Here is an 18,800-nt window from a genome sequence, read left to right on the forward strand (position 1 = left end):
CTTCACAACAGCCCTGTGAGAAAATATCCTCATTTTCCAGATGCAGAATAGAAATGGTATTTAGTCTATATTCATGGAATTATTGGATGATTCAAGGGAACAATAAAAGAAAGTAAATTTAAAAATCTATTTTTCCAAATTCTGGATACCAGCTACTTACCAAAGCTCTCAACCCTAGGGACTGACGCTTCAAATTCAACCATGTCCCAAGCCCAACTTCATTTTCTCTCCTGAGCTCGATTGGCTCCTTTCTTCAACTCTCCATTTCTGCCTCTCAGTAGTACCATTATTATTCCACTGTCCTAGATTGGAAAACTTGAATTCATTTTTATTCTCTTCTGCTCCCTCAACCCCTCTAATAGCTAATCACAGCTAGCATTTATATAATAGTACTTCAACATAATCAAAGGTTTTCCATATTCAATTCAATCCAATAAACATTTATTAAGCCCCTACTATGTGCCAAGCACTCTAAGCACTGGGGATACAAAAAGAGATAAAAGGCAGGCTTTATTCTCAGGGAACTTATAATCAAATGAGAGAACACAACATACAAATAACTACATACAAAGTAATCCATATGGGATAAATAGAAAATATTTAAGAGAACTTCTTGGAATTAAGAGGGATTGGGAAAAGCTTCCTTATAGAAAGTGAGATTTTAGTTGGCATTTTAAGGAAGCCAGAGAGGTCAGTAGTCAGAGTAGAAGAGTGAAATCATTCCATTTTCTCATTTGAGAATCTAGCCAAATCATCATATCCCTCTATGTACCATCTCTTGAATTTACACATTTCTCTCCAACTGCCAATGCCCTGGCACAGCTCCTTTTCACCTCCCACTAGCAGACTCATCGTCCTAAGGATTCCCTTGCTTAAGAGCCAAAATACCTACTAGCCCAAAACTTTGGAACAATCAGCAAAGGTTAGTAGATAGAGCCCCAGATGTGGATTGCAGAAGCCCTGAGTTCAATGGGCAAGTCCCTTAACCTCTCTCTACTTCAGTTTTACCTGATGGGCTCTAATTTAGCTCCAGTCTTTGATCGACTCCATGAATTTCTGCTTAGCCAGCCATAACTTTATCTGACTATGTTTCCTATTCAGAACCCATTCTTTGTCCCAGTCATATATACTCACCAGACTTATCATCCATTTCTTTCTCTTAAATTCTATTATTCCCTCTGCCTGAAAGACTTCTCTCTTCCCCTCAATTTATGCAAACCCTAGCTGGAACACTTCACTACTTTCAGCTTTAGTCTTCTCTAAAATAAGAGGGTTGGACAAGCTGACTCCTAATATCCTTTTCTAAGTCATCCATCCTATGAACACCCATGAATTTATGATAGTGCTATCCATTCCCTTAAGCTCAACTCAGTATGGTATCACAGAAAGATCACTGGAAATCAGCAGTGTTTCAGGTTCAAACCCTGCCTCTGACACTTAGCCACCATGATCACAGGCAACCTCTCCAAGGCTGTTTCTTCAGTGGCAAAAAATGGGAAACAGGACAGAACAGTAGATACTGAGCTGATCTTGAAGCAAGAAAGATCTGTATTTAAATCCTGCTTCTAACACAGACTCAGGATATCCTAAGGGTGATCTCAAACAACCATTTAGTCTCTCATTGTTGACCTGCATTAGTGGAGTGCCGCCTGCCAATTAATGTAATCCCTATTCCTGAAATAAGAGTACTACTTATAAAACTTTTTTTACAGAGCCAGTGGGAAGAAGCCAAAAAGCCATAGGAATATAGTTATTATTGTTGCTGTTGTTATTGTTATTATTACTGTATTAAGTACCATAGAGTTTAGAACTTATCTGTCCTCTCTGGACCTTTTCCCCCCTATTTGTAAAAAGTTAATTGTATTAAATGACCTATAAGATAACTTGCACCTCCAGATCTGTGATCCTATACTCTAAGGCTTAAAGGTAAGGTGATTTTTGTTTTCCCAAATATGTAGGAAACTCTTTAAAAAGAGGAGTTTTTAGGTTCCTGTTATCTCCCACACTACAGACAAGAAGTTTTCATATGGAGTTATGCTTGATCAAAAAAGTCCTAGTTGATCACTCCATCACCAGTATTTGTTTCCCATGGACCTCCTGCCATCAACCGTGCCTACTAACATTAGCTTATACTACTCTGTCTCACAAAACCAGAGTATTCCTGCCATCTTCTGATGCTTTTCCTTGAGCCCTTGAGGTCATCTTTAAGAACAAGTGTCCTTCTTAAATTCAAATCCAGCCCCAGTCATCTCTTAGCTCTTATCACTTAAGCCCTGTGTGCCTCAGTTTCCTCAAATATAAAATAGGGATAAAAATAGCAACAACTTCTTAGGGTCGTTGTCAGGATCAAATGAGACAATATTTCTGAAATACTAAGCACCCTGTTAGGTACCTGATAGGAATAAATGCTTGTTTTTCTCCTTCCAAAAAAAAATAAGTCCTTGTTTCCAGCTGCAGTATTAAAGAAAATATATTGAATTGGGGAAATTTTTATATTTCATATATATAGTATATGTGTATTTTGTACATGTATATGCACGTTGCAAGAATGTACTCATTTAGAATATTTCTAAGAGTCAAGAATATACTCATTTAGAAAACTTGTGGAAGTCATATTGGTAGCAAACGGGTGAGCTCATAAATGCTCAATGGATTTGAAGCAGCAACTCACAAAGTTTCCCCGGACTGATCCTAAGGATCCAAGAGAATTCTCCAACCCAGTCGGAGTTGGACTGTTTTCAGAAGAGTGGGTTAATTCTATCCATCTACACTTCTATGTAGTTGACAAAGAATATTCTACCTCTGCCTCTATATTAAGTAGTAGCTTCAAGCAAATAGATTCTCCATTCCTTAGGAGGAAGAAAAACATTGTTCAAATAGTTGTTTGACAAAATTGATCACTTGACTGACCTGTCTGGTAGGTTTAATCCCAGTGGACAAGCTAGTAGGCAATGTACAACTGTCAAGAAATAATATGGTGTGGTGGATAGGGACTCTGGCACTAGTTGTGTGATGCTAAGTCACTTAACCTCTTAGCCTCAATTTCCTCATCTTTAAAATATAAATAATGATCCCTGCCCTACTTGCCTCCCAGTGCTGCTCTTTAGCTAAAAAAAATTAGTTTTCTGTCCATTTTAATATAATACGTAAATGTCTATTTAATATTGTTATTATTATTAATCTATAGCTAGTTGTTAATTCTCAGTGTCAGCTCCATAACATTTTCTCCTAAGAATTGCAGAATAAATCTAAGTTTGCTAATTATCTCAGACATCGACTAGCTGTGTGATCCTGGGTTAGTCACTTAAACTTTGAACACAGTTTTCACATCTGTAAAATGAGGGGGTTGGACAATATGATCTCTAGAGCTCATTTTAACTTTAAATCCATGATCTTCTGCTTCTCTCAATCTGTTTCCTCAGCTGAAAATAGAAATAACAAAAACTTCTACTCTGGAAATACTGTTTCATGTACATTCAAGAGGGCTGTTTTATAATATGTAAAATACTTCACAGACCTTAAAGTAACTTATTAATATTCTTATTTACACCCTCTTTAAGACCTCTCAACGAGGATATATTCTATTGAGAGACAGATAATCAAAGGAAAGTTTACTTGAAAGGGGGGGAGGAATAAATCGAAAAGCCTAATTTGGACTTTGTGCTGAGAATTCACACCACACACTGTTTGGAATCAAGGGACACAGAGAAGTGTTTCAGTAAATGAAGCTGTGTGTTTCTTTGTGACATCCACAAAGAACACAAAATAACCAGATTTTTTCCATCATGCTCCTGATTCCTTAGCGGTCTATAAGGTGCTTATTGGGGGGCAGAGAGAGAGGATGGAGAAAAGAAGCTGCTGATGGACCAGCACTGGAAATTAATGATAGTTGATAAGTAGGAAAAGTAGGAAGTAGAGTCTCGAGACAAGATACTGGGGTGGACTTCCCAAGCTCTCTCTGCCATCAGGCTACACACCAACAAGAGGGCACAGGAGGCAGTTAGTGAGGCAATAAAAAGCTCCAAAGTTCCACATGTGTGACTTTCTGAGAGGCCTTCCAGGGGCTGGGGGAAGGGGGCTGAAGAGAGGAAGACAAAAAAATTCCTTCTTTTGCCCAAGCTGCCCATCTTAGAGAAAAACTAATTAATAGGACCAGGTCCCCATCCCTGTTTGCAGAAGATCTTGTTATCAGTGGGAGAAGAAAAAAATAATAATAATAATAAAATGAGTCCTGAGCAGTGGGGAATCTGGGCAATTACAGTGTGAATTGCAGGAGAGGATTAGATGAAGTGCTCTTGGCTTGGAGGGCGAAGCCAGCGGCTGCAGCTTGTGGCCAGCCAGCAGCTGCTGGGGGGCTGTGCACCTGCTGGCTCTTAGGCTGTTTCCACCTCCAGACGCAAACAGGGGCCCCCCTCTGGCCTCTTCACCTCCCTCCTATCCCCAAGGAGGCCATCAGAAGGGGGGATGTGATGGGGGTGGGGGGAAGGCCCCCAGCTCCAAGCAGGCTTGTCAGAAGCAATAAGAGGGGCTTCTACAGCCAGGGAAGCAGGGATCTGGAGAGGGGCGAGACTGGCAGGGGACAGGAAATAGAGGGAGAAGTTGGAGAAGGACAGAGGGAGAGGAAGAGGAGGAAGAAGAAGAGAAAGAGGAAAAGGAGGACCTGGAAGAGGAGGAGGAGAAGGAGGATCAGCAAGAGGAGGAGGAGGAGGAGGAAAAGGAGGAAGAGGAGGAGGAGGAAGAGGAGGAGGAGGAGGAAGAAAAAGGGGGCCAGAGGAGAGGGGAGGGAGGGAATGACTTCATCTCCATGCAGTTGCAGCAGACAGGGTGGGATCTGATATTGGCAATGTTTCAATGTCCTTGAAGAGGGAGGGGGAGGTGAAGAGTGAAGAGGGAATGGGATGGGGAACGGGGGAGGAGAGGAGGAGAAGAAAAGACTCTTTTACTGTTGCAGGCTTCTAAGTCCCGTGGAGGAGCATAAGCCCAGCTCGACATTCTGGGAATAGCAATGAGGCTCCGGCCCAACAAATGGGCCCCAGTCCCCCCCACCCCACCCCCCACCATCTGCATCTGCCCCAAGCCGCCCAACAGGGCTGCAATTAAAGGAGCTGCCCCCTCCCTCCATGGCCCTGAGAAAAGGGAGGGGTGCTGAGGATCTTTAATTAGGGGCTCCAGAGAGACCAGCAGTTTTTTTAATTAGGTGTTTGCGGATCACTTTAGTCTGAGGGCAGTTGTGAGAGTTGGTAATTGACCAACCCGGCTCTTTCTTGTTCCTGGGACAAGTCAGAGTTTTCACGGGAGCCAGCAGACCCAGAGAGAGAGAGAGAGAGAGAGAGAGAGAGAGAGAGAGAGAGAGAGAGAGAGAGAGAGATACAGAGAGAGAGAGAGAGAGATACAGAGAGAGAGAGAGAGAGAGGCAGAGAGAGAGACAGAGAGAGAGAGACAGAGAGAGAGAGAGAAGAGAGAGAGAGACAGAGAGAGAGAGAGAGACAGAGAGAGAGAGACAGAGAGAGAGAGAAGAGAGAGAGAGACAGAGAGAGAGAGACAGAGAGAGACAGAGATGGAGAGAGACAGAGAGAGAGACAGAGAGAGACAGGAGACAGAGACAGAGACAGAGAGAGACAGAGACAGAGACAGAGAGACAGAGACAGAGACAGAGACAGAGAGAGAGAGACAGACAGAGAGACAGAGAGAGAGAGAGAGAGAGAGACAGAGAGAGAGAGACAGAGAGAGAGAGAGAGAGAGAGAGAGCGCTTGGGGCTCTGCCTTCCCAGTGGACTTGAGGTCAGATTTGGGTCCCACAGATAGAAAATGGAGCTGTTGGATTGTTCTGCCCCTAATATCGCTCCCACCTCTGATTCTTTGAACTATCCACTGTGGCGGTGCTGACGTAGGGAGACATTCACAGCAGACAGAGTTCTGGACACAATGCTGGGAAGAGACAGCAGTGATTTCGTTGCCACAGGGCCCTCTCCAGCAAGAAAAGACCCTCTTCTAAAGTGGAACAGCGATTTCTCTGGAACTGACGTATTCTTAGAGAGTTGATCTGTAGGCAGTTGGGGCCCAAGTGGATAGAGCACAGAGACTGGGTCAGGAAGACCATGGTTGTATGATGCTGGGCAAATCACTAAGCCTGTCTGCCCCATCTTCGACTATAAAATGGCAGACCATTCTGGTACCTCTGGCGTTAAAAATGGGGTCACAAAGAGTTGGACGCAACTGAATGAGAGTTGCCGAAAGCTCTGAGAACAGGAGTGTTTAGGCCAGCCTCGCAGGACCAGTATGTGTCAGAGTCATTCCTTATTCTCTAATAATAATTATTATTAATATAACTAACAGTTATAATATAAATATAATTTATGGCAAATTACTTTATATATATATATATAAAACTTTATAATATAAATATAATTTAATGATATAAACTAATGTTTATTTATGGCTTTAAGAAATTCATTTCAAAGCACTTTACATGTGTGATATTCATAACAACCCTATTAAGTAGCTGTTATCGTGATTTTCACTTATAGATGAAGAAACCAAGCTGCAGAGAGATTAATGACTTGTGTGGGGTCTCCTAGCTGATAGGTGTCAAAGGCAGAATTCAAATCCAAGTCTTTCTGAATTCAGATCTACTGTGGTGCTACCTAGCTTCCTCAGTACCATGCTATCTCTTCCTTTCCTCCAGAAAAGCTGAATGGGAATCCAACTTCCCGTCCTTTCTGGATATTTGACCCTAGGAAAGTTATTTCACTTCTCTAAGGGTCAGTTTATCATCTGTAAAGTGGTTTTTTTTCTTATCCATATCTGGAGATAATAATAGGACTTACTAGACCGGGTTTTGTGAGAATCAAAATGAGATAAAGCTTATTAAGTGATTTACCAATTGTAAAGGGTTCAAGAAATGTGAGTTGTGTTAAGGAGGCTTTGGAGATACCATATCTTTGGGTAATTAGGGAAAAGAATGAAAAGGACTTCCCCTTCCCTCAAGGATTCTCAAAGACAGCTTGGGTGGTCACTTGCTCTGGGGAATCTGTCCATGTTTTTGGTCTTGATAAGTCATGGGCCAGCCCTTCATTTTACAAGGGAAGAAACTGAGACCCACAGATGGTGGGGGGGGGGGGTGACTCACCCAAGGTCTTCCAAGTAGTAAGTGGTAGAGTTAGAATTAGATCCCCAATCCCTGAGCTCTTTCCACTTGGCTGCACTGCCTCGAAGGACCTTCCTAACTCTGTGATGCTGTAATTCAAGGATGAAAGACCCTCATTGTTTCAGGCTCTCCCAGGCCACTTTCTTTCACAGACATTCCTACAGGGAGCATAAATCCACAGTTCTCTGGACTCACAGCGTCCATCTGTGGAAGAGATGAAGGATGAACACTTCCTGGAGAGTGGCTCTGGCCATTGTGAGCTCAGGGGTCAGAGCCCCCTGCCAGCCCAGATGAACCAACACATGACTCAGAGTGGACCTTCCCACTAAAACAAAAACTAGAGATAACTGAGCATATTAGAAACAGGGGGGATCTGGATTTGAATCCTGCTTCTAAAACTTGCCATCTATGTGAACCTGGGCAAGTCAGGTGGTGTTTGAACCTCAGTTTCCTCATCTGTCAAAGGGAGATTCATCATGGTTAGCTCAAAGGACAGTGAAAAAGCTCAACTGGAAGGATGTTTTGCCAACCTGAAAAAAGCCGTATTAGGCAGAGAAGGAATTGAGATGGGTAGCAATTTGTAAAAATATATTTCTTTGATTCTCCGGCAAACAATTCTACCAATCAACATCAAAGGATTTCAGAAGTTGAGGTGAGGGAAGCAGGCCAGATCCCCCTAAGAGATGCCTAAAAGGAAGTGAGCCTTGTCTCGAAAAATGCAAATCAAACCTCTAGCCTTTTACTGGGACTTCTCTTAGTCAGGCTCTCCTGGGTTAATAAAAACACTATTTACAAGAAACAAGCAAAGCCAATATTTGCATATGAATGAAGCATGAACATCAACAGGGATCTGACTCATTGGGCCTGAAAGTAGAGCTGTCTCCCATGAAGGGAGGCAAGATTTCACCAGGGGGCCAACAAAGCTTCAAGCCTGCCCACATTTCAGATTTCCAGGGACTAATTCAAGCCCATCCGCGGTTTGGAATATGGGGGCATTGATGTCTGTCCCGAGGCTGGGCAGCTTGTGAGTAAAAACAATCTGTAAGAAAGGGAAAGTGAGAGTCCTTTTCCCCCAGGCTCCAAAGCATCCAGAGTTTTGTTTAGTTACGAACCAGTCAGTGTGATTTCACAAATGTTATTAAGTGTCTGTTGTGCATCAGACACGTTCCTATACAATGACACAAAGAAAAATAATTCCATCTCACTTTTGCTCCCTGCCCTCAAGGAGTTTATACTCTACTAAAGGAAATAACATGTCCAGATGGGAAGAGAGACTATATCTGTGATTTCTAGGACTTGGGATGAGAGGGAAGGAGTCCTCTCTCCCAAAGGAGATCAGCCAGCACCTTCTAAATTTTGAGTACTTAGAACAAGGTTTCTTAAACTTTTTCCACTCACTACCCCTTTTCTCCCAAGAAATTTTTACTTGGGATCCTGGGTATATAGATATGTAAAATAGGTACACAAATCAAACTTTTGCTGACAATAAATCATAAAGAAATTTATTTTAAAACAATTCTTTGGTATAATCATTTGGTAGGAAATATTTACTGATAATTAAATCATAAAGATATTCTTTGGTATAATTTTATTAAAGATGAAAGCAAATTGGCATGCTAATGAGATAGATGTCTTTATTTTTACATGCAGAATAAAATCGTGGAAGAATATTTGATGCCTTTTACTGTTGCCAAATTTTTGTGACTCCTCCCTCACTTTCAGTTAAGTGACTCCCATATGAGGTCACAACCCACAATTTAAGAAGCTTTCATCGAGAGCATGGAGATTGTACATGTCTCATTCAGAGTCACACAGCCAGGCTGACTTAAATCCAGGCTCTCTGTCCATTATATCCCACTGCACCTATGTGCATGAATAATTAAATACAAAAAAAAAAAAATAATAATAAGCCAAGTTGGGGTAGTTAAATAGCATAATGGATAGACCACTGGCCTTGGAATCAGGAAGATCTGAGTTCAAGAACTCTGGCTTCAGACAATTCCTAGATGTGTGATCCTGGACAAGTTACTTCACAATGTTTGCCTCAGTTTCCTAATCTGTAAAATGAGCTGGAGAAGGAAATGGCAGACCCCTTCAGTATGTCTGCCAAGGAAACCACAAAATAAGGTTATAGAAAGTAGAACATCATCGAAATACTGAACAACAACAACAAGCAAAGTTATTTTGGGGGGTCAGAGAGAGAGAGGGAATACTAGCAACATGACCTTAGACAAATCACCCAGCTATCTGATTACATTCTTCTCATATGCAGAATGAGGGGTGGGACTAGATGGGCAGTTCCATGAGTCTGTAGTCCTATAGGTGGTCCTTGAAAGGATCCAGGGATTCCATAAGGTAGTGGGGAGTAAGAAGTGCCTGCCAGAGATGGGCTACAATATCCACAAAGGGCAGGAAATAGGAGGTAGAAGGGGGATACCGAAAAGGCAAACAGGCTGGTTTGGGAGGAATATCAGGGAGAATAATGTAAATTCAGTCCTGAAAGATCCAAGCCATACTGTGAGGAGCTTTATCTTCCAAACAGAAGAGTTTATATTTATTCTGAAGCCAATAAACAGTTCCTGTCCTCTTGAGCTTACATTTTCCCACAACACACACACACAAACTACTTATGACAGAGTAGAATAGTGTGATGAGGCAAAGGAGAGATCTAGAATATGTGTTCTAGCAAAAAGTCAAGGGCAGAGAAAATATCATTAGGAAGGGGGCAGAGAGAGGGAGGCAGAACTCTTCAAGGAGGAGAAAGATCTGGAACTCAGCATAGGACTTCCAAGGTAATTCAGTCCAGCCTTCTCATTTTAATGAAGAGGAAAAAGAACTCCAAGGAAGTGATTAAAGTTGTCGGAGATGAGATCTGGACATATGAAAACGCCCAATTCCATAGCCATAGTGTTCTTTCCCCTCTATCATCCTGCTTCCTAAGCCAGGCCTGAAAGGACGGCAAGAATTTCCATCTCCAGAGGAGTTGGAAATGATTAGTTCAGGGAGCAGAGATCTTGTCCAGCAGGAGGATCTAGGGTTGTGCTTCCAGCCAAATCCCAACCATTTCCACCACTGTGAAAGGGGGAAAAGGGTTTGCCTCTGAAGATGTGCTTATTTGTTGTTCAGTTCTTTTTCAAGTCATATCTAAGACACTCTGTGATCGATCCTATTTGAGATTTCCTTGGAAAGTCACTGTACCTTGTTTGCCTCAGTTTCTCTCATCTGTAAAGTGAGGACTGATTCAAGTGACGTCCAAAATTCAATCATTTTTGGCCTGCCTAGGAAAAGCACTAAGTTCCAGGAAATATCAAAAAGACAATGAGATTCTGGAATAAGGGATGCTCAAGGGAAGATGGGTGTCCTTAAAAGAATGCATACCCCTCAAAAATCTACTTTGCCAATTTCATGATTTTTATTATGATTAGCCATAAAGAGAATCCTTTGCAGCCAGTTTAGCCAACTTATAGGATAATTGCTCACTAATAAGGGTTAATAATGTTAGGCTCACCATCTGCTAAGTAGTTACAGTCTTGGGCACATGGAAAAGTTCAGAAACCATCCAAATCCATGTAATAATGAGTCGTGTTTTAATGGAAGTTTGTAGTTTTCATTAAACCTTCATTTTACTAAATCACATTCTAGAACAGAATTATTAACCTATGTGTGACTCTCTATCAGAAAATAGAAACTAAATTTCTCTATTTGGGAGAAGATACCAAGATAAATGATTCAAAATATTAAATTTTCAAAAGGAATAAACAAATTATATTATATATATATATATATATTTGCTTAAAAATATATATATATATGCCTAACTTTGCTAAAAAAAATATCAGAGATGAAAATTAAATCAGCTTTGTGGTACCACTTAAAATCAAGTTGGCAAAAAATAATTAAAAACAATGAAACCCAGTGCTGGTGGGGCTGGTAAGAAAGAGGCAAATATATTCATGTTTTGTGGAATTGAAAATGTGTAGAGCAATCTGCACCCATGAAAAGTTGAAAAAAGGATCAACTTCACCAAACCAATAATTCCATTGTTGGGAATATACTCTAAGGATGTTAGTGAAAATAAAAATTTAAAAGGGCTATCCAGCCTGAGATTTGCACGGCAGCAATTTTTATAAGTGAAAAAAAATTGGGAGCAACCTAGATGTCCACCAATGGAAGCCTGATTGAATATATTGTGGTCCTTTCCTGTCATAGAATGTTATAATGTAATTAGGACCACAGAATCTTAGGGTCTTAGCAGCCATCAGGTCCAACCTATATCTGAAAGGATTCCCACTACAACATGCTGGTCAGGTGGTCATTGAGTCTCTCCCTGAAGAATTACAAGGGGAAGGAACCTACTACTTTGGGGGGCAGCTCCTTCACTTTGGGACAACACTACAACATTGTGAAGTTTTTTTCTTTATTTTCCCCCAGACATCAACCTTAAATTTTTCTCCTTGCAACCTCCCACCCATTGCTTCTGGGTTCAGTTTTCTGGGATCAAATAGAAGAAGTCTAATCCTTCTATCACATGGCAAACCATGTGAATTATTGGGTTGTGTATTTGACACCTCTGGTGGATGTGCCATCTATGAGGTTATCCAAATCACTGTTAAGCAGTTACAAAGTCAAGGACAGATCCCTGAGGCATTCCACTGGAGACCTCCTGGCAGCTTGACTTTAAATTATTAACAGTTATTCCTTGGATCCAGCTATTCAACCAGCTCTGAATCCATCATATTCTGTAACTAACCCAGTCCACACCTCTCCCATCTTTTCCACAAGAATAGCATGGAATCCTTTTGTAAAGGCTTCATTACAAACTAAACTTACAACATTCTCCTTACCTGTCAGCGTAAGCACCCTATCAAACCAAGCAGAAAGCATTTATTAAACACTTACTGTATGCTACATGTTGGTGGTTCAAAGATAGAAACTTAATAATCTCTGTCCTTAAACACCATGCAATATAGTCATGGGAGACATGAACATAAATACACAAATAGATAAATTAAAAACCAAAGACAAGATAATTTAGGAAGGAAAGCACTGATAGCTGGGAGGATCAGGAAAGTCTTCATGCTCAGCCTAGAAGAAATCTAGGGATTCTAAAAGGCAAGTGTAATTGAAGGCCATGTGGGCAGTCAATGTAAAGCCTTGGGTAATCAAGCTGATGTAGTCAATCAGGGCCAGATTATAAAGAGCTTTCAGTGCCGCACAGAGAATTTTATATTTTTTTCTAAAGGCAATAGGGAATCATGGCTGTTTCTTGAGCAGGAGAAATACAATCTTCTCTTACTCAAGAAAAAAACAGACTTATGATGCAGAAAATCACTTTGGCAGCTATTTGGAGGATGGTTTGGAAAGGGGTGAGATATGATGCAGGAAGACCACCTCCACAATTAAAAGGCTAGTTTGATAAACCAGGAGAAAGGGGATTGGACAATAGCTGGATTCAGTGGAGAAAAGGGAGCGGGGATGTTGTAGTGGAGAACACACAACCTGGAAAATAATGACCTACATGAGGTGAGTAAACATAAGCTTTAAAGGTTGATTGGATGGACATAAGTTTAGTTTGTATGACCTGTTCTTGAAGGTGCCACACTGAATCTTTGTAATGTTGCTTCCTTTTGTAGATATTTGTCAATCCTGATCCAATCTAGAGTTTCCCTAATAATCAAAGTCGATCTTACTGATGTATAGTTTGCAGACTGTCTCTTCTTCCCCTTTTTAATAATAATACCTTGCCTTCACAGAACACTTGAAACTTTTTAGAGTTTTACAAACACGATTTCATTTGACCTTCACAACAACCCTGAGAGAGATATGCTATATCTGGCAGGGGCTAGTTCACAGCTTCTGGTTCCTGGAAGCCTTTTTGCTGGAGTCTTCAAGTTGTCCCCTATGGAACCTATAGCTTTTTTGTTGGGCTCTTTATAGCTGAATTTATCCTTGACTCTCAAGAAAAATAATAGAGTGGGATGCTCTGATAACACTGTTAGAGTACTGATGAGAAGAAGGAAAGTCTCAAAGCCTTTCAACATGTAGAAGTTCACAGGGTTCTCCTTTACCATGGGTCAGGAGAAAACCAAGGGCAAGACCTGCCCCTCCACCAGTCAATTCCTTCATTGGGATTTAGCTCAAATGCTTTCTTCACTCTGATGTGAGTGCTCACAAACTCCAGGATTCTGAACTAGCTCCTTGGCTTCCCACATGGTTCAAAGAGTGATGCAAATTACCTCACTCAATCAGAATAGACTTCCTGTCTACCATAGCTATGGAGCTGTCCAATTCTATTTCCTATCTAGTGAGCATTCTAGCTATGTTCTTACCTGATTATACATACATATATATGTGTGTGTATGTATGTATCCTTAAATATTTGTATCCTGATATGTATTTATCCTGTTATATATATTTGTATCCAGATATATACATGTATCCCAATATGTATATTTCCTCATATATAGATGGATCCTGACATGTATCTATCATGCTTTATACATGTATCCAGATATACCTATGTTTCCTGATATAAATGTACCTTGATATATATATATATATATCCTGATATTCATGCATCCATATATATGTATGTATCCTGAGATATAGATATTAATGTAAGTATCCTGATATATATATATATATATATATATATATATATATATATGTGTGTATGTTCTGAATGTTGTCTCTCCACTAGACTGCAAGCCAGTTGTTAAATTTTCAGTGTGAGGATTTATGCCTTACAAATAAACAAACATTATAAATCAAAACTCCATTTATTGTTTTGTTGATTTCCAGACTTGAGAAAATGATGGAGAAAATCTTAATAATGCAGATTATATTTAAAGTGTATTAAGTCCTTTTTTTTTTCAGAGCCCCAATTGTTAAACATTTCTAAGAGCACCACCAGAACAGGTGTTATGTTTTTACCGTACACAAAGGGCTTACTTAGGACAGTGCCTGGTACATAGTAAACACTTAATGATACTTGTTGATTGGTTTAACTGGTTGACACCTTAGTAGATACTGAATTAGGAAGGAGACTTGGCCAGGAAAAGTAAAGTTTCTTTTGACAGGAGTTTAATCTGGAACAGAAATGATAAGCTTTGAATCACCGGGGTCAGGATCCTGTCAGATGGCAGATCTTTTAAAAGGTGATAGGGAGTCATAACTATTTCTTGAGTAAGAGAAGTGACAATCAGACCTATGATCTAGAAAATCCTTCAACTCAAATGCTCCTTCCTTTGTGGAATTTTCCTATCAGCCCAACCCTTTACCCCTAAGTTATTATTCCTCTCCTAAGCCTTAGAAAATTACTTTGCACTTATTTGATCAGTAAACAAACATATTATTAGTAGTATTCATGTTACTGGATTTGATTTTAATAGTATTAGTATTTAATATATTTTATATTTATCATATTTTGAAGTTTGCAAAGGTCTTTACATTTCACAATTTCTTTGATCCTCACATCAGACCTGTTAGATAGATTCTATCCATTTTACAGATGAGTATACTGAGACAAACAGAAACTAAGTAATTTGCCTAGGTCAAGTTACTTAACTACTAGTTAACTGCAGGATTTGAATTCAGATCTTTCTGATTCTGCATCAGGCATTCTATCCCATACTACTTAACTGCCTTTGGAGTTTTCTTTTTTTCCATCTTTTTTTAATTAAAAAATTTATTTTAATAGCTTCTTATTTTTCCAAATACATGCATAGTTTTTAACATTCACCTTTGCAAAATCTTGTGTTTCAAATTTTTCTCTCTACTCCCCCTTCCCTGGACAGAAAGTAATCTGACGTGGCTTAAACATATGCAATTCTTCTAAACATATTTCCACATTCATCATACTGCCCAAGAAAAATCAGATCAGAAGGGAAAAAAACAGAAGAAAAACAAACAATAACAAAAAAGAAAAGATAAAAAACAGTATGCTTTGATCTACATTCAGAATCCATAGTTGTCTCTCTGGCTGCCGATGGCACTTTATATTACAAGTTCTATTGGGATTTTTTTCAATCACTGCATTGCTGAAAAGACCCAGGTCCATCACAGCTGATTATCACAGATCCTTCTTCTTCTTGCTATCTATAGTGATCTCCTGGTTCTGCTCACTTCACTATGAATCAGTTCATGCAAGTCTTTCCAGGCTTTTCTGAAATCTGCCTGCTCATCATTTCTCATTGAACAATAATATTCCTCAGGAACTTTATTGAGGCCATGTGATGTACCAGGAACTATATCCTAAGTGAGTATTCGAATAAAAATTTTAAAGGAGTATGAGTTCCCATGAAAGATACAACATGAATCCATGTAAATAAAGGCAGAATCTTAACATACAAGATTTGGGATGGATGCACTAGCACCTATGGGGACCAATAAAGCCTTCATTAGAAAGTGATATTTGAGCTGATTGAAAGGGAATTCAAGAGGGAAAGGTAAGAAGTGGGTGTGTTGGAAAGACCTTCAAAAGCCATTTAGTACAACCCCTTTAATTTTCCAAAGGGGAAACTGAGGTCTGGAAAGGTCACACATGAGCAAAACTGAAATTTGAACCCAGGTCTTCTGCAGATTGATAGAATGAATGTCCAGAAAGAGAACCTGTCTGTAGATTCTGACTCCAACTATCAAATATTGGGCAATAATGATTCCATCTCTGTTTACAAATGAAGCACTATTAGGTGGCTATGTGCTAGACTTGGGGATCAAGAACACCCAAGTTTGAATCCATCCCAGACACTTACTTAGCTCTGTGACTGTGGGCAAGTCATTTGAGCTCCTCCAGCCTCAGTTTCTTCATATGCAAACTCAGGATGATAATAATAGCACTTATCTTGCAGGGCATTTAAAGTGCTTTGCCAACCTTAAAGCAAATGTTTGTTATTCATATTTCAGCTGAGGTTCTTTCCAGATTTATTACTCTTAGAAAGTCAGTCATGTACCATTTCTACCCAGCTTCTCTTCTGTGTGCAGTTAGCTTCCTATGAAGAATGCAATCTCACTGATAGCAAGAACTTATTTTGGGGGGTCTTTGTCTCATTGGTAGGTAGCAGAGAATCTTTAAAAATTCTTATTGCATTGAATTGAACCATAGCTGAACTTGACATTCAAGCAGAGGGAATTCTACAAATCCTAAGGAAAAATATCTTGACCATTGGAAACAAGCAGAAATATTTCTTAAACAACCATCATATGCCAAGTAGGGCAAATAGAGATGCAGAAAAGAAATACTCGCTGACCTCCAGGAGATTACAATATTTGCAAGGAAACAGCATATGTACAGAAAAAAACAAATTAAAAAATACACAGAAGATAAAGACTACATAATTTGGGGAGAATTGGAGGGGAAAATATCAAGAGAGATTCTGGAATCTCTTTCTTCAGAGGTCTTAGAAAATAACAAAGCTGGTTGGGCTGCAGGGTGGTCTTGCTTGGCATGGGCTATGGGATGCAGAGAAGGGGGGGATGGACCAATTGACCCCCCTTCAGCACCCTCTGACCCTAGGCCCCTCTCCACCTGCTTGGCTCACCCTTTGGGCTCCACTCAGAGCCTGGGATGGCCCTTTCCTTTCTCAGCCCTGGTCTGGCCGGTGCTTTCCCACTAATGCATTCACCCATCGGCTCAGCCGCTTGTCTGCGGGGATGATTGAAATATTTAGACATAATGGCGGATGCTTAATAGGGTCCAGTGGGAAACCCAGGTGTTTCGATCAGCTTAAAAATAATAACCTCCTCCCCTGCCGGGAGCTTTCTATTCACAAGCAGGCCAGCTTTTCTTCTGGCCCATAAAGGCGACCTCAGACAGGAAATTGTGCACGTGATGAGTCTTTACAAGGAGCGGAGGGCATCAGCTCCGGCTGCAGAGGTCATTAGGGCCAGCCATGTGGTTAACCTTTGCTGGCCCATTGCTTTCACACTTTGTTAACAGGCCCCTTATTGCCCTTCTGGGTCCTGAGGAAGTCGTTTTATTGACAGTATTAAAAATACATAGCTACAAATTCTAAAGAGGCTGGGGTAGGAGGGGGGAGGATAAAAGAAAGAAAAGAAAAAAAAAAAACTTCTAGCAACTTAAGGCCAGCTGACTAGGGAGATGGGAGCCCTCTGATTTTGTCACTGATGGTGACATGGTGGCAAAGGCAAGGATTGGGAATCAGAGGGCCTGAGATTGAAGCCGGCCTCGGCTCCTTTCTCTCTATTTGGCTAACTTCATTGCTCTGAATCACAGGGGTTAGACCAGATGGTCCCTGAGGTAGATCTATGATAGAGGCAGTGGAGTACAATTTGGGGGTCTTCTTAGGTCCCAGGTTCAAATCTTTGCCCTGTTGTCTTGGGCAAATCCAATGGGTTTAAGCCATAATATTAAATGCTCAATGAGAGAGTGGGGTCTGTTCAGAGCTCCCCTTTATATGTCATCTTGCATCTATCTAATTTGCAGAAGGACAGTATATGACTCCTCTTTTACTGAAGGGCAAACCAAGGTTCGTGTCTGGGCCCTCAGCTTCTTCGTGTATCAGATCAAAGGGACTGGATGACAAGTCCCTTGCACCTAAGTCATTTATCTGAGAAAACAGCATTTACCCTGTAGGATTGCAGTGAGACACTCCGGTACCAAGGGACTGATAGAGATTCTGTCTCCCAATAATAAGAGCAGGCACTTTAAATGGCCCTTTAGAAATCTGCAAAACACTTTACATAGTTCACCCTCTGGGTATCCCTGGATTACGGGGTAGCTTCTCTCTCCCCTGGAAATAAAAAGTGCCACAAGGATCCTTTGATAGAATGACTTGTACTATGGATGCCCTTCATACTTACTAGCTTTATGACCTTGAGCAAGTGACTTAACCTACAGTCTATTTCCTCATCTTTAAAATGAAGCAGTCGGACCCAATGACCTCTGAGATATCCTTCAGCTCTGAATTGGTAAGCCTCACCATGATTCTGTGTGGATGCTTCGTGGTTGGTGGGATGACTTCCTACCCTACTCTAAGGGCCATTTGTTAGCAGCACATGTGCCATTGATGGCCCCCTGACCAAGGGTGAGGAAGCACCATAGATTCAATGCCTGATTACAAGATGGCATTCTTCTGATGGCCCTTGATAGCTCCCACTGCCCCTCTAACCTTCCTGCCAGGCTTCAAAAACCCTTCTGTCCCCACTTGTCCAATACACCCACTTCCTTCCTTCACCCAAGATTTCTTCTGTAGTCCATGGAAGTCTTTAGTGAACCATGCAACTCTTTTTCATTTTATTTTGAGCTAGGTATTCAGGCACAAGGATTGGGGTTTCATGAGAATAGGAATTCCTGGAACTGAGACTTCTAAGTCCGGAACTTGATGGAGACTCAGTGTGTAGACAGTCCAACTCCCTCAGTTAATAGAAGAAAATAAAACTGAAACCTTGGGGAGTGGATTTGATTATAGATTTAAAACTGGAAGAAATCTTAAAAAGTCATCTAATATGACATGGTGACTAGAGAGATGGATTGTAAGTTAAAAAGACCAGAATTCAAATTTAGCCACTTTGATACACTGATCAAATGATTTAATGTATCTCAGTCTCATTTTCTTCATCTACAAAGTAGGGATAATAATATTGCTGACTTCATAAAGTTGTTGAGAGGATCATCTAAGCCCCTGGTAGACTT

The sequence above is a fragment of the Sarcophilus harrisii genome, chromosome 3, assembly GCF_902635505.1.
Source record: "Sarcophilus harrisii chromosome 3, mSarHar1.11, whole genome shotgun sequence".
Taxonomy (NCBI): domain Eukaryota; kingdom Metazoa; phylum Chordata; class Mammalia; order Dasyuromorphia; family Dasyuridae; genus Sarcophilus; species Sarcophilus harrisii.